This window comes from Talpa europaea (assembly GCF_964194135.1).
Source record: "Talpa europaea genome assembly, chromosome: 14".
Classification (NCBI taxonomy): domain Eukaryota; kingdom Metazoa; phylum Chordata; class Mammalia; order Eulipotyphla; family Talpidae; genus Talpa; species Talpa europaea.
This window is the reverse complement of record NC_140082.1, coordinates 89,263,399-89,279,013: the sequence shown is the minus strand read 5'-3', so window position 1 is coordinate 89,279,013 and position 15,615 is coordinate 89,263,399.

Below are 15,615 nucleotides of genomic sequence, written 5' to 3'. Positions count from 1 at the left end.
GGCCAAGGAGAGAGGAAATGTCACCTTTACTTTCTCTTGGGAATCAGAGAATTGAGGACAGGCCAAGGTGCAGGACAGAGTAATTCAGAAAAACGACCTAGTAAATGGACTAGAATTCTGAAGCACAGCCCTAACAGGTACAGTGAGTTCTGGCCCATCTTTTCCAATAATTTAAGGGTGTACAAGTTCATAGTCTTTGGTAACTTACTCCCCAAATCTCCTACAAGGTTCTCACTGTTCTAATTCAACGGAGCTTTCTGCTCTTCGTTTCATCTGAGACTGTTTGTTCCTGAGAATTGCTCCCTCTTCTGTGTTTCACAGTGTGCTTTGGTTACATCACGCCTGCCCACCTCAGCCACCTCCCTCCAAGAGAGGAAAGAGATGGGTTATGAAATCCAATATATCAACAATGCTAAAATATTTATAGACCTCTATGTAGAAATATGGGGGTGGGTGCTCAGGATAGGTTGTGGTTAATTACATTAATGTTTCTTATTTTTTAATTAACCTACTGCATTATTGAAATCCAAATTTATTTCTTTTAAAAAATGAGTTAAGCTTTGGCTTATATAACTCATGCGCAAATATGACTGTGAATGCCTAGGTTGTCACAGAATTAGTCAATTTCAAGAGCAAACCCAAGACCATAAACCCACTGATGATTCTGACATTTCAATCCTTAAGGGGAATGTTCCAGAATCTACTGGATTCTTCCATATCTCCCACAGGAGGGAATGAGGTCCCAGGAGGATCTGAATGGCTCTTGTTGCTTCCATTCACTGAAACTCCCTCAGATTCATTATGGGAGTTGGAAGAAGCAAGAACTTTCTATACCTGTGTACAAGGTCTGCCCTTCCTAAGGGTCATGGCCAAGGAGGTAGCAGATAAACACATGCTTCACTCCACTCGTGGTTTACCTTGGCCAGGACCATGTCTCCTAGAGAATATGAGGCCTGAAAGATATAACTTGTGGTATAATGAGAGGTGTTGGAGTAGCTAAGAGAATGACACCAATGTAAAAGGAATTGGAGTGTGCCTCCCCTGGTGCCTCCTGCTGTGCTCAATGACAGCGGTTGAGGACTGGGCTGCGAAGCTGCCTGCAGCCTCTGCAGCACCAGTTCAATCCCTAGCAGCCGGTGAGGGTCCCACATGGCGTGTAGACCTCTCCTGCCATGCCCGCTATTCCCCTCAGCAGTATATTTCATAAGTCTGCCTTTTCTGTTCCCCGCTCTGGCTCTGGTGAATTCTCTCACCCTCCTACACTTCTGACTGTACCCAGTGCTTATATAAATAAATAAATAATTTTTTTTTTTTAAAAAAAGGAATTGGAGTGTTTGGCCTCACAAGTGAGAGATGTACATGGAAACTTGCCGTAGGCTTGTAAATGGACCAACTCATGGCTAAAGTTGGTCCAAAAACAATGAGTCTGTGGCTGTCGTTTGTTCAAATTCCATACATTACTTTCAAGAACTTTATTTTTATACACTCATTCAAGTAACCCCCCCCCAGAAGATATCAAAGCAGGTGTTCAGCACACAATCCCTCTGGGCTCCCATATCCCCAGCTACCCTACATTAAGACAAGAGCAGGTGATACACTCTGGCCAATGGCAAGTAAGAGGAAATGGTGTGCATGATTTGGGGGAAACAAAAAAGAACAAACATGAGTCTTCATCTCTTCTCCTGCCACAGGGACAAAGCCCTATTTGTACCAGATGGTATGGAGCCCAAGGATCCTGGTTTGTCTAGGGCTGAGGGGTTTCCTGAGACGTGGCGCTGTCAGAGTAAAGGCTGAGAAAGTCTCGGGAAAACCAGCACAAGTCAATCATCCTAAAGACAACACCTGTCCTACATGGTGGAGCCACCACCCAGGGGACGGGAGGGTCTACGGAAATCCAGGGACTCACAGGAGTCACAGTGCTTGTGGGAGGACCAGGATCTGTGTACTAAGTCCCTGGGATTGTGAGGTTGTTTATATACAGGACATGCCTTGTTTATCCTGAGTAGAAAACAACATTCCCAGTGCATAAGCCCAGAAATCTCCCACCTTTTAGATCATTTTCTGGGATGTTATATGATGGATATTGATTGTCTGAACTTTTCTCCATCATCAAAGCTGGAGCCCCTCACAGAAGGCCCACTTCCTCGTTTTCTGCAAATTTTAGATACTATGTCCTTTTCTTTTTCTTTCCTTTCTTTATTAGTCCCCATGTATTTTGTTGAATCCCACCACTGCCGTCAGAGCTCTGGTCCACATCGGTCTCACCCTTGTCCTTTGCTCACAGCACACCTGTGAGCCTGAGAACCATGCAGACCTGGAGAAGGGTCTGGTGAGAGAGACTAAGTTATTGTGTAAGCCATTAAGTTCTGAAGTGGCCTATTAGATCACAACAATGAGCATACAACGTCCTAAGTTTTTTTTTTTTTCTTTTTTTCTCATGTTTCTACTCTCCTCCTGTCTAGATTGTCCTTTGCCTTCCCTACCCATCTCCCAAACCCTTGGCTAAGAACACCCCACTGACGCATGTCTATCCAGGACAGGCTTGTATAGGTTTACAAGGGAGGACAGTCCAATTCCTTTTCTTTCCCTGGAGCAGAGTCATTTTGCTTCAAAGTGTGCTTCCCCCACCCATTCTTATTATCATCGTTAAGCTGTTGGGAGCCCTGATCTTGGGTGGACCCAACTTGCCTATTCTGGTTCAGTGATGCTCAACTGGAAATATCAGCAAGAGCTCTTCACGCATCATATTGGCATGAACAATGGGAAAGACTGTTTACTCACTTAGGACAGCCTTTTCAGAATCATAGTTTGAAAAGATAGATGTAGTCAGACTGTGTGTCTCACGTGTGCATTTGTAAGGATGGCTGTGGACTGCCTTTGTTGAGCAAACTTGCATTCTAAGTGGGATAAACAGAAGCAGAAAAGTCAACAGTGGTTCTTGAGGATGGAATGTGTTTTCTTTTCTAAAGGCCTGCCCTGCCCAGGTCTCATCAAGTGTGACTTGGAAAGATTTGCTGTGGAACAACGTGAAGGGACCTAAACAAACGCATCAAGTAGCATCATGTTCAGAACTAGCATCTGCAGAAGGCAAAGCAGCTATTGTCAGCGTGATTCTAATCACAAAAGTCTGGAAAACACAAGATCCTGGGGCTTTCTCATTGCTTTTGTTTTATTTTGTTTTGTTTTAAGATTTATTTTATTTAATTATGCATATAAGAACTGGGGTACAGGCCAGAGGTGCTGAGGGGTGAGAGGGGAGCAGAGACAGTGGGGAGCAAAGCAGGCAGGTGGACTGAAATACACTGCTGAGGGGAGCAGCGGGGAGACAGGAGAGGTCTGCTGCACCATGTGGGTCAGCTCCCTGGCCAGGGATCGAACTGGTGATAACTTGGTAGCACTAAGACTTTAACCCCTGCACCACAAGGGTGACCCCTCTTTGTATATTCTTTATGGCATCCAGAGCATGGAGCTTCTGGATGAATTTTGTAACTGCTGGGCTGGAAGCCTCTCTTCAAGTTTGAGCACCACGCTGTGCTCTTTTGTCCCTGAAACCATCTCTGGTAATAGCAGGGCTGCACCCAGACTTTGCTCATTGATCCCCAGCTCTGAACCCAGTCCCTGCTTGGCTTAGTTGGAAACGCTGATGAGACCAGGGTGAGTGAGGCCATGAGATGATGGAAGGTCTGAATGACCTTGAGATGCAGAAGAAAGCATCCCTTTCGCTTTTGAATTTTTCTGACCTAAAACTTACTTAAAAGGTCTGTGCTCCCCACCCTTGTTCTGAGTCAAGGACATGGAGCTCTTCCTGACCCATTATGTTTAGAGGATGATGCCATGATCTTGAACTTGAAAGAAGAAAAACTCAAAATTGTCTCCTCTTTGGGGAGCGGGCTTGGAGAGCAGTGCTGAGAAAGTGGCTACGTTTTATTAACTGGGGAGTAGGTTAGGGCAAAACACAAGTGTGGACTTGACTGAAATTCACTGGCTAATTCCTGGGCAGTCCATACATGGAGAAGTGCGACCAGGAGGCTTTTTCCTTCAGATAACTTTAAATTCCTGTTGGGAGGACCTTCACCTCTGGGTAGCCCCCTCCTCTGTATCAACTGACTTGGGGCTCAGCTCGAGGCTAGTGGTGCCTGTGCATGCTGTGGGCGGGAGCGTTGGCCCCACTGTTTGGGAAAGCAAGCCTCCAGGAGACTTTGGTTGTTTTCTTTCTTTCCTGCTCTCATATTGGAGAGCAATTTAACCCTTTCACCTTATTTTGGGGTTTGTAAACAAGCTTCTGGAAGCTTATTTACCATCAAGCTTCTCATCTGGAAAGGACTTGTGTTGTGCCTGCAGGCACCGGGCAGGTTCTCTATTGATTCGGGCTGATGGGTAAAGGAGAGTCCTAGCTCTCGGTGGATTTTTTTCAGACTTTAAGCTCTTTCTACGCTGATTGTTGTGGGGCAAGCCTGCAGGTGGCAAGGCAGGGAGGCCAGGGGACCAGGAGGCTAGGAGCAACCAAGCCCTCTAGCCTCCAGCTCTTTCTCTCTTTGGGCTCCCTCTGGCGATGTCTCCTCGTCCTACCTCTCTGTGGTTCCCCAATAGCCATTCTCCATAGCCGTTTCTGAGTGACGCCACCCTTATATCACTGACCTCCAGGCACAGGCATGCCCACTTACACATGCCCACACTATACTCCTGGTCTCCACCATCAGGCATGTGTACCCTGAGCCCGCGCACTCACCCAAGCACCTCCTGCATTCAAGGCTGCAGGTGAGAGCCACAGAGGCCAGTGGTGTAAAAGCCTGAGCAATTCACTCACCCTACAACTCGCCCTACCTGCTGATCTTACGTGACTTTGCACCCCTCTTCCCTCACCAGGCTTCAGGAAGCAGCTCACATTAATGCTTGCAAGGAAACTTTGGATTGCTGGAGCTAATCTTTTCCAAGTGAAAATTTGTGATTTACCTCTCATGACTTCTTATTTGATGGGTGTGGTTACATGGAATTAAAGACTTCAGAAAAAAAATTTCATTTGTCTTCTTAACAATGAAAAAAGAGGTGTAGAAATTGACTTCATCATGTCTGTGGTTTTCCTACTAAAGGCTCAGCTTGAGTCTAGTCGTAAGACAAGACCAGACACACCCAGGTGAAAGGCGATTTACGAGTAGAGACTAAGGTGCTCGACAGCTAAATGCAGGGCATGGTCCAGGCTGGGGGCCTCCAGACCAAGAGGAACAACAAACCAGTTATGAAAACATGATGGGGACCTTTGGTGGAATTCAAATATGGCTTATAGATTAGATAATCACATTAAGCTTTGTCAGTTTTTCTGATCTTGATCATTGTCCTGTGACCGTATAAAAGAACATTCTTTATCCCAAGGGAAACAAGTATTTCAGCAACAGGCAAACCAGTTTTCAATGACTCTCGAATGGTCCAAGAAAAACAAAATATATGTGTATACCTCTGACAGGGCAAATCAAAGTTCTGAGTGCAGATTTAAACTTTAATCACCCGAAGGAGTATAAATGCTACAGACAAAAAGAATCATTGAACAGTTTACTATCACATTTCCCTTAGACTTACTAGCTTTGTGAATTGTTCATAAGTTTTTAATTCTGCTTCATTTTCGTCAATGTTTGCCATCTTTAGTCAGAACTGAAGCATACACAAATAGATTTGATCCATGAAAATGAACATATTTTATTAATTAAAATAACAGTGAAATTAAAAGCCAAACAAATAAAAAATATGGTGACAACAATAATAAAGATTTCTGAAAACAAATACACCAGCTTCCTCATTTAGCACAGAAGCTATTTCCACTTTTGCACATTACCATCCACTGCTGATCTGCAGTGCAGTTCTATATAATTACAATTATAAAGCCTAGCGTATTATTTTACATAATGTTTTTTAATTTACACTGCCTTATAAACATTTGGTTTCCTCCATTGTCTTAATCATTGTATTTTTGAAAATCGATTTAACTGTCTTAATAATGTGACATGGACTCAGTTGGACATTTGGATTGCTTTTAATAGCTCTCAAATAATTAACAATGCATATTTTATAAATGTTGTGTTTGTTTGTTTGTTTTCACATCTGCTGAGCTATTTTTTTGGGATGAATTCCCAGGAAAGTGATTCTGGAGCCAAAGTATGTGAGCGACTTCCTGGGTCTGAAGTGTCATCCAATTTATAAACACACTTACAGATTTTTCATTAAACGCCACATACCTTCAGAAGACATGCTCATGAAGCTCTGGCTTGTGTGATGCATTTGTCGTTCTGGCACACGTGACAAGTAAATATAGACTTGGGAGATGGGAAGCCCTGGATTTAAAGAATGTGAAAAAAAAAGGTGACATGCAACAAGGAATTGTGTGGAGGCCTGCTTCCTGTTGAGAGCACAGGAAACATTCCTGAACTGGGGACACAGCGACAGTGACAGTGACAGTCCCGGGCAGGCACACACAAAATGTGCGGAGTAAAGAAAAATTATTTCAGTGACCACTGATTTTATTTTAGCAAAGATAGTGAGTGCCCGTCGTACGTAGGTAGAGAACAACCCTGGGGCCGGGGGCCAAATGAAGGTCCATCTTCCACAGGAAGTCTGGTCAATGGGTTGAAGAGAAGGGGGACAGTGTTACCTGGACTGGCCAGTGACAGCTGGGTACCTCGGGACCTGCTGACACCCCACATCTCCCTGAAAGGACAGGCTGGTGGAGGCCTGCAGTGTTTCCCCCACGTTTCCACCAATACTATCAATATCCAAAACCCTCCCAGGCCTCGGAGAGGTGGCTCATGGGGACAGAGCATGTATTCTGCAACTGACAAATAGGCCACAGAGGGAAACCTGGATCCCGGCTGCTCTTATCATGGTTAATCTTCCCCACCAGTTAATTGTAGGGTCTTTCCAGTTACTGAGGTCTTTTTAATTTAGACTTAGAGGCTTCGGGTAATTAGCCTGACCGGGATCATTGATCTAAAAGGGGATAGCCTTGCTCAATGCTTTCATTCCTTTTAGACAATTTGAAAAAAAGAAATTTTCAAACTCCATATCTCCTCCCTTATCTTTAGCTCAAAATAGGATTGAGTTAAGGTTAATAATAACCAGTTTTCGTGGAGATGGCTTTCACATTGAATTCAACTTGAATGGAAAGCGTTTTTATGAGGACTAAATCTATAGATCTGGGATTCTCCCATGAGTTATTTGTTACAGTTAAATTTTCCCATGTGTTATTTGCTGGAGTGTGTGTATATATTTTTTTTTTCTAAAGGAAAAATAGTGATATTACTTCATATTATCTCAGATAAGCATCCCTGGTGCTAGTTCAATAAAAAGAATATTATACATCATGCAACTCAGTTATCAAAGATGAACCCCATCAGAGTTAAGCCAAGACTTGCCCCCCCACAAAGGAAGAGAATGAGAGAGGTGAGACAAATTGTATTCACTTCTTCCTGACGGTTTGGCTTTGTAATGGCTACCCTCCATTTGTCGTTGGTTCATGTGGCCTGGCTAATTGTCACCTTCAGACTTCTTCAAATAATGGGCCAATAACCAGGCGATTACATTAAAAACACCTTCTGACATCTTTCTCACTAATTCTTTGGACAATATCCTGGCCCCAGCAGGTTGTTTTCAATGTTGTGAACTGTTGTCTCAGAACATGCTTATGCATGGGTGCCAGGTATGGAGACAGGAGTCCTCACAGAGAACTTGAAGAGGCGACTCATCTGGGTGACCTAGGGTAACAGAGAATATGTGCCGCTATCTTGATCATATGATACCAAAGTGTTTTATTCAGTCACTCCTTTTCACTTGAAATAAACAGAGAAAGATACAAAAAAAAAAAAAAGCCCAACTTCTATAGAGCTTACAAAATGATTTTGTTTCGCTTTAAGACATAAAATCAATACGAATGTGAACAACAATGTGGAACCCATAATTTACCTTTTATGAAACCAGTTAAGGATGTACAATGGACTAACTCTGGAGTCACATTTGTTTAGAAGCGTGTTCCTGGAGGTGTTGCCAGTTTGTGTGCTGACGGTGGTGAACTAGGTCAACCTGCTTCTTGTGCACCGTAAGATAGAACAGCCAGGAAGATTATATTGCCTCGTGGGGCCACCCATGATACACATTTTCTCTGCAGTTCATCTGCAAATCTCCATAAAGACTTCAAGAGTTCCATGAAGCCAGTTCTATAAAGATGAGTAGAGTTACTGAACAACCTCCAGTTCCTATAACCAGATCCATAAAGGATGATACTCTCAAGAAACATCTAATATGACTTCATGAAGGGCTGCTCCTTTATCTACGGGCCAGGTAAAAGTCAGTGGCAGAAAGAGGGAAGAAACAATGCAATGAAAGTGTTACTGCCTAGTGCTGAAGGCAGCTTCTATACAAGAAGTAGGAGGAAAAGAAACAGAGATTGAGTTAATGCAAACAAAGAAATGAAGAGAATTCTCAACCAAGCATGGATGGGATGGTGGGACACCAAGGGGAATAATCAATAGCACGGGACCAAAATATTAACAAAAACTTCAATTTTGAGGTCTACCCACCTGATTGAAACAATGAACTCCTTGAAATCAACCTTTTTGCAATTGAAGAAACCTAGTAAAGATAATTGGAGTATAATTTTGAGCTTTTGTCTTTTACAAAATAATTCCTTTTGTAAGAGGCAGTAAAGAATAACTTCTAATGTGTGAACATGAGTTGGTTGTTCGTGATATTGGAGTTTTAAAGTAATTAATGTAATTATAGGGAGTTGGGAGAATACCAGAAGATTTTATATATATATATATATATATATATATATACATAAATTTGTTTTCTGATCATCCAAAGCAGAAAGATGAATAATCCTGGAAATTAAGTATTTGACAGTAACTGTAATTAAGAGAGTAGAACAAAGAAACTTCACGGGGCAATGTCAGGCTCTCCTTTTGAACAAATCAATTTACCTTTTAGAAAAGAAAGTAATATTATTCGGTGAATGAAAGGCCTTGTTCATATGAAATCATCAAAGCAATTGTTATAGTCTTCCAAGTGGTATTTTCTTTCCAGTGACCATGAATCAAATTAATTAATTAGTGAAATCCATTCCAAATGGAATACAAGGTTTATGAATGAGCATAAAAGCTCTGTCTTCCTTCAAGGGTCTTAAAGTCAACGGAATGTCTGTAGCTATCTGTGTATGTATCTATAGACCTGTATCATCCTGGGTACATGTGTATGTAATTTTGTTTATAAACAAATGTATTTTATTTAGATAAAATGTTAACAATGAAGAAAAACACATATAACAGACACTCTTCTAGCCCCTTATTATTTTAGCTGTGCTAACTTTTGGAAATAAGAGGAGGTAGAAAATTTTGTGTTCACCTTGTAGGAATATGTTCCTGCAAGGCGGAGAGGAGATCATTCTAACTCTGGGCTCTACTGGTTCTGAAGCCTTAGCACCATTGTAAAAATACTTCCACCAGGGGATTCAGTAATGGTTCCACAGAAATTCCAAGCTTCTAGGACAATGGATGGACAGGAATAAAAATGAGTTTTATACAAAGTAGGGTTATTGATTCTGGTTTTCACTCATTAATGGGGCAGTTGACCTACAGTGGGATTGATGGGGGCAGAGGGGTTTTTTGAGACCCAGGAGGCCCCCGTTCTGCCCTCTGTGTTTGTTACATGCAGTGGTGAAAGTCAATGGAAGTGGTGAAAGTCTAATGTAACCCACTGCAGGTGGGGCACAAAGACTCCAGAGAGTTCAAGGATGACATTTTGGTCATCCCCCAGGCAAAGCACTCAGAGCATTTCAAGGGCTGACATAAGACAAAGGGAACGTAGAGACAGCAGGGTGATGAGTACAGTCAAGGTCTCTTGATCCACAGTAGAAACAAGAGTAGGGTCATCCATAGCTTCTTGTCGGGGTGATACATATTTAGACCACATCCTCCCTTCCCCCTCCCAAGTTACACAGAATGTGTGGATAGTAGGTCACAATACAACTCGGTTCCTGTGTTGCTTTAGTCCACTAGTTGACTAGTCAGTGGGATGGCGGCACTTGTAAAGGGGAAGGGATGTCTCTTGAATTCTCTGACCTGAGGAGGGAGATCTGAGACTTTGGTTTGTCTCATTTTAGGACAAGGGAAATATTTCCATCTAATGTTGGACCGTTGCTTGCTGTCTGTGAGGAGTAGGGTGGTAGTATTGGCAATTAATATGTAAGGGAATGGTGTCCGTTAGTTGTGGGGGCAACCACAGAGTCACGTGGGTGGGAGCTCATCCTGTGAGTCTGACAGAATCTCATGTCCCTTTTTCCCACGTTCTAGTCCTTCCCCACAACACAAGTCATGTCTTCCCAAAGCAGAATCCTGAGCACTCACTGTCACGGGCGCTCAGTGCCTGGGGTTGATGTGTGTCCCAGCTTCTGCCCCTTTTTAGTAACTGTCCCAAATACCTGCTTATTATGGAAGAAATGATAGGAGTGTCATTATATCAGCGAGATGTGAAGATTGGTGGAGATGAGTAGTCCTCAGAAACCGTGCTGGCTGCCGGCTGCAGGCACGTTCTGGTTCCATGTCCCAGTTTCATGTCCTGGTTCTGTGTCTGGGTTCCATGTTCTGGTTCCATATCCTGGTTCTGAGTCCTCATTCTGAGTCCTGGCATCTGAAACAGTGCTCAGTGTCCATGCCAGGTACTTTGCAGCAACTGCATCCTGTCTGTGAGGCACCGATGCTGTGTTTCTATCCTGTTTTTGTGTCTGTGACCTCTGAGCTGAAATCTCAGCTTCTGAGAGCATGAAGATGCTGTGAGGCATTGGAAATGCTTTCGGAAATTCACTTTTGCTTCAATTTGTTAGAATGGCTACTCTCGTGGGCAACTAGGAAGACTATCTCCTTCAGCCAGAAATCTCAGGTCTTAACAAGCTCCCCAGATGATTCTTACCTGATCTGTACAACACAGATACCTAGGGGTGGGTCTTTGGGGAAGTAGCATTGAGAATCCGCTAATCAAGAGCGAGAGAGAGACAAAGAGAGAGACAGAAATAAAGTGACAGGGAGGGAAAGACAGAGAAACAGCAGAAAGTAAGCATCGTGCATCTCTGAATCAAAGGGACTCAGAGAGAAGGAGAACATGGGGACAGAACGGATGCTGTGAGTCTCTGTATTTGAATGTTGTTGAGAGTTAAAGGGACGGGCCTCCCCTGGTGGCGCAGTGGCTGAGGCTACTCACAGCCTCTGCAGCAACTGTCCTATCCCGGCCGCCGCCAAGGGTCCCACTTGGCGCGCAGACCTCTCCTGCCACACCCGCTGCTCCCCTCAGCAGTGTACTTCGTCAGTCTGCCTGTTCTGCTCCCTGCTCTGGCTCTGGTGAATTCTCTCACCCTCCTGCGTTTCTGACTGTACCAAGTGCTTACATAAATACATAAATAAATCTAAAAAAAAAAAAAAGGAGTTAAAGGGACTTACAGTGTATCTTACATCAAGACAGCTTAACATCCCTGGCTTTACATTATATTGTGCTTTCTCTGATTTTATCTCTTCGTATTTCTACTCTTCCCCTGGGCTGCAGCCACAGTGGCCCTTTGCTCATTACTTTCCATGTTAGTGTCTGTAAGCTTGCTTCCTTCTGCATGAACACTCTCCCCTCAAGCCTTCAAGTATTTGAATCCTTTTCAGTGTTCTACTGGCTCAAAACATCGTCATCTTTGATCATTCCGCCTCGCCATCTAAAGTTCCCCCATACTCCTCTCACTTAGTCCATCATCTTGTTTTATTTGGAATTGAATTAAATAAATTATATATGAGTGCATTTTTAATTAAATATATATATTTATTTGTGGTTTATATGTTTCCCTCTATTCTCTCCAACCCCCCCCCAAAAAAAAGGAAACAGCTTTATGTTCCACTCTAGAATTTAAAATATGTCTGAAACATAGTAGATATTCATAAATATTTGTTGAATGAATGAATAAATAAATGAACAAATGGAGTGAAGTCTATTTGCTGTGGAATGGCAAGTGGTACATGGAATATGTAAGTGTAGTGGAAATGAATATTAATAAAAACAGAGCAAACATCATTTAACAGTATGTTAGACACCGTTCACAGAGCTTAGATCATAAAGTCATTTCCTTCTCACAACAGCTCCATGGGGTAGGTGCTAATAGATTGATTTCCTCTTTGCAGAGAAAGGAAATGCAGCACGGGGAGGTTAAGTAACTTTCTCACTGACTGGTGGTCAGTGTCAGGGCCTAGGGGGGTCTACTCCCAAGTCCGTCTTGAGCTATGATGCCATGTTGTTATAGAGTTCAGATAAGAGGTCACGTTAGAGAAACAGAGATATGGCACAAGGACATTTTTAGAATATATTAATAAAAACATATGCATTCAGCTTAAAGATGAGTGCCTGTCACAAGGTCAAGGAGGAGGTAACAAGAATGATGGGTTTTCTAAGAAAATTCAGATGATGCTTTTAATTGAGAAGGAAATGGTTGTGGAAACTGGGAGTTTGTATGAGGAACAAGCAGGTGGATGTGAGGAGGTACACTGCAACTTATCTGAAGATGCTGAGACCAAGGACTATACTTAGGTCCCAGGGTTATTTTTTGTTTTGTTTTGTTGTTGTTTGGATTGTAGAGCTAAGAATCCATCCCTGAAGCCAGTGGAGGAGTCAGGTTGCATCAGGGGGTAAGACCAGAGCTGTTGTGGAGGCTGCCAGCCCCACAGGAAGTGAAGAAAACAGGGCCAAGGAAAACTTTGTACCTTAGACCTCTGCAAGAGGCAACCGAGTGCACCGGAGCTGGGCTAGTCCTCAAGTGCACAGTTGAGCTTTGATTTTTCCAAAATTCGAGCTTTCATCTGTGCACTCAGTGAGCCATAAGTACTGTGCACTGGTTGCATGTGCTCAGGAAAGAAAACAGACATGGTACCTGGCCTGGGTTTGTGCTGGACACAGCGAGGCACAGCATGTAGACACAGACACGGCGTGGCCACTGGCTCTGAAAGAGGAGCACAAGGTGCGGTGCTGGCTGAGGTCAGAAAGCCTTCTTGGAAAAGTGACAAACTGGAAGATGAGGTGGATAGACTCAAGTGTGGGAGGTAAGAGAGTAAGTATAAAAAACATTAATTCAAAAGGATACCTGCACCCCTATGTTTATTGCAGCACTATTTATAATAGGTAAGCTATGGAAACAATGTCCCAAAATAGATGACTGGGTCAAGAAGATGTGGCACATATACACAATGGAATATTACTCAGCAATCAAAAAGAATAAATTAATGCCATTTGCAGCAACATGGATGGAGCTGGAAGGGATCATGCTCAGTGAAAGAAGTCAGAAAGAAAAAGAAAAATACTGGATGGTCTCACTTATAGGAGAAATACAGAGGATCCAATAAGAGAGCAGGGGGAAAAAAGTAATTATAATAAAGTGAAAATCAAAATCAACAAGCAACTATAAACCAGAGACATTCTGTAGCAGAGTGGAAGGGAGTAGGATCAAAACAGCGGAGGGATGAGCACAAGGGACCATGGTGATGGGTGAACTGGTGGTGGGACTTTCATGGGGTCTATAACCGAGATGAGAAGGCACACACTGTACAAAAATGAAGAATAGTATAAAATAAAAAATAGAATAAAAAGGAGAGAGTAAGTATATTCTGGGTGGAAGGAAGATAACCAGGGCTGCAGGAACTTGGGCTGTGGAAGACAGAGGGAACATGGTTCACACAGAGTGATGGGGAGCAAGGAGGGCCAGGCCAGGCCCGGGCAAGCATGGCAGGGACTGTGGGATGGTAGGGCAGTGTCTGGATTTCAGATATGCAAAGTCAGAAAAGGAAAGACAGTGGCCAGATCTCACTCCTTGGTGGAAAATAAATAATAGAGCAAACAAGTTGGCAGATAACAGCAAGAATGTTTCTTAGACACTATGAAAAGTATAGGGGTGGGTCCAGGAAGGAGGGGCTGGGGGTGCAGAGGCAACAGGGCCTCAGCACCTGAGCTCTGATGGTGGATGAGTAGGGTAAGGGCACATGGAGGGGTGAAGCTGTCCTCCCCAGCTATATAGAGGCGCAAACAAGGGGTGACTCAATAAAATTCGAGAAAAAAATTGATAGAAAAACTAGGGTACAACTCAAGATGAAAAAAAAAAAAGGAAAATGTGGAAGAAATGTTTATGCTCCTTGATGGATGTCATGGGCAGAGCCAAAGATGAAACAGAATGTCTGGGATGTTGGTGCCCAGAGCCTAATCACATTCCCCTTTCCATGGCTTTGACTGAAAATCTCCTAAAGGGAAATTTCTTAAAGAGAAGGGAGGAGAAAGAGCTGCCTGCAACCCTTCAGTATGTCTCTCACCCTAAAAGTTAGAATGTCTTGCAAATAAAATTAAAATTTCAGACCACCTCTGGGTCCTGGGGAATGTAAGTGACTATTTCCAACGGGAGAAAACAAGAGAGTGAAAAAAAAAAAATAGGAAGCTGTTCTAACAGATCACCCCAAATTCAGCTTGTCTCCCTCCCGCAGCTCCCAGTGCTCTTGCCACATGGACGCGGCATATCTGCCTGCAAGCCCGCTGGTCTTGTGGAGGGTGTGGACTTGCTATTTAATTCTTCGATTGCTGGCAACCCAGTTTTCTCCTAGATTCCTTCTATTTGCTTTTGTTCAGTTCTAGCAGCTCAGCCTGAGTCTGGTAAATAATTTAAGAACCCTGACTCAAGCTACCAGAACACATCTTTCTAAATCAGCAACGTTTTCTCTTTTCAAGGAGACCGAATCAGTTCTGGCTCCCTATTCTCCTAATTTCTGGCAACTTCCAGTTCAAAATGGCTGAGGGAGCATTCAAAGCCATACCTGTTCCCTTCCAAACGTTCACTAGTACGACGGAAAAAATTCACAGCAGCATTAGGAGCTTGGGGAACTGTCCATCACCAGACAGCCTATGGACTTTTAGTGGGAGTTTAATGTAGTTTCTACATGTGTTGATTTTTTTTTAAAGATGTATTTATTTATTTATACAAGCACTGGGTACAGCCAGAAGCACAGGAGGGTGAGAGAATTCACCAGAGCCAGAGCAGGGAGCAGAACAGGCAGACTGACGAAGTACACTGCTGAGGGGAGCAGCGGGAAGCAGGAGAGGTCTGCGTGCCATGTGGGACCCTTGCCAGCGCTCGGGGATTGAACCGGCTCTGCAGAGGCTGCAGGCAGCTTCGCAAGCCAGTGCTCTACCGCTGCGCCACCGGGGAGGCCCTACACATGTTGATTTTTAATGCTCTACGTCTGAAACGTATAGGTTATAATGCAGTGTCACTTCAATTCAAAAAAGAGGATCTTATGAACAGTACAAAATCCTGTAACTGAGGGCATGATACATTCTAATGCAAAGTGAGACTCTCAACATGCAAAATAGGGAAGAGAGGGTCCTCCAAAAGGAATGGGACCAGTGTCAGCAGGGCAGGTGGTCGGAGCAGGCTGTGGGGCAGCTGGTGCTGGTATTAACTGAAAAGAAAGTGCTCCAGCTCTCCCAGCACTGTGAGGTCTGCCGTCTTATCTAGCGTTCTTACTGCTATGAGAGAAAGACACTGAACTGTGAGCAGAATCCTGGCTACCCCAG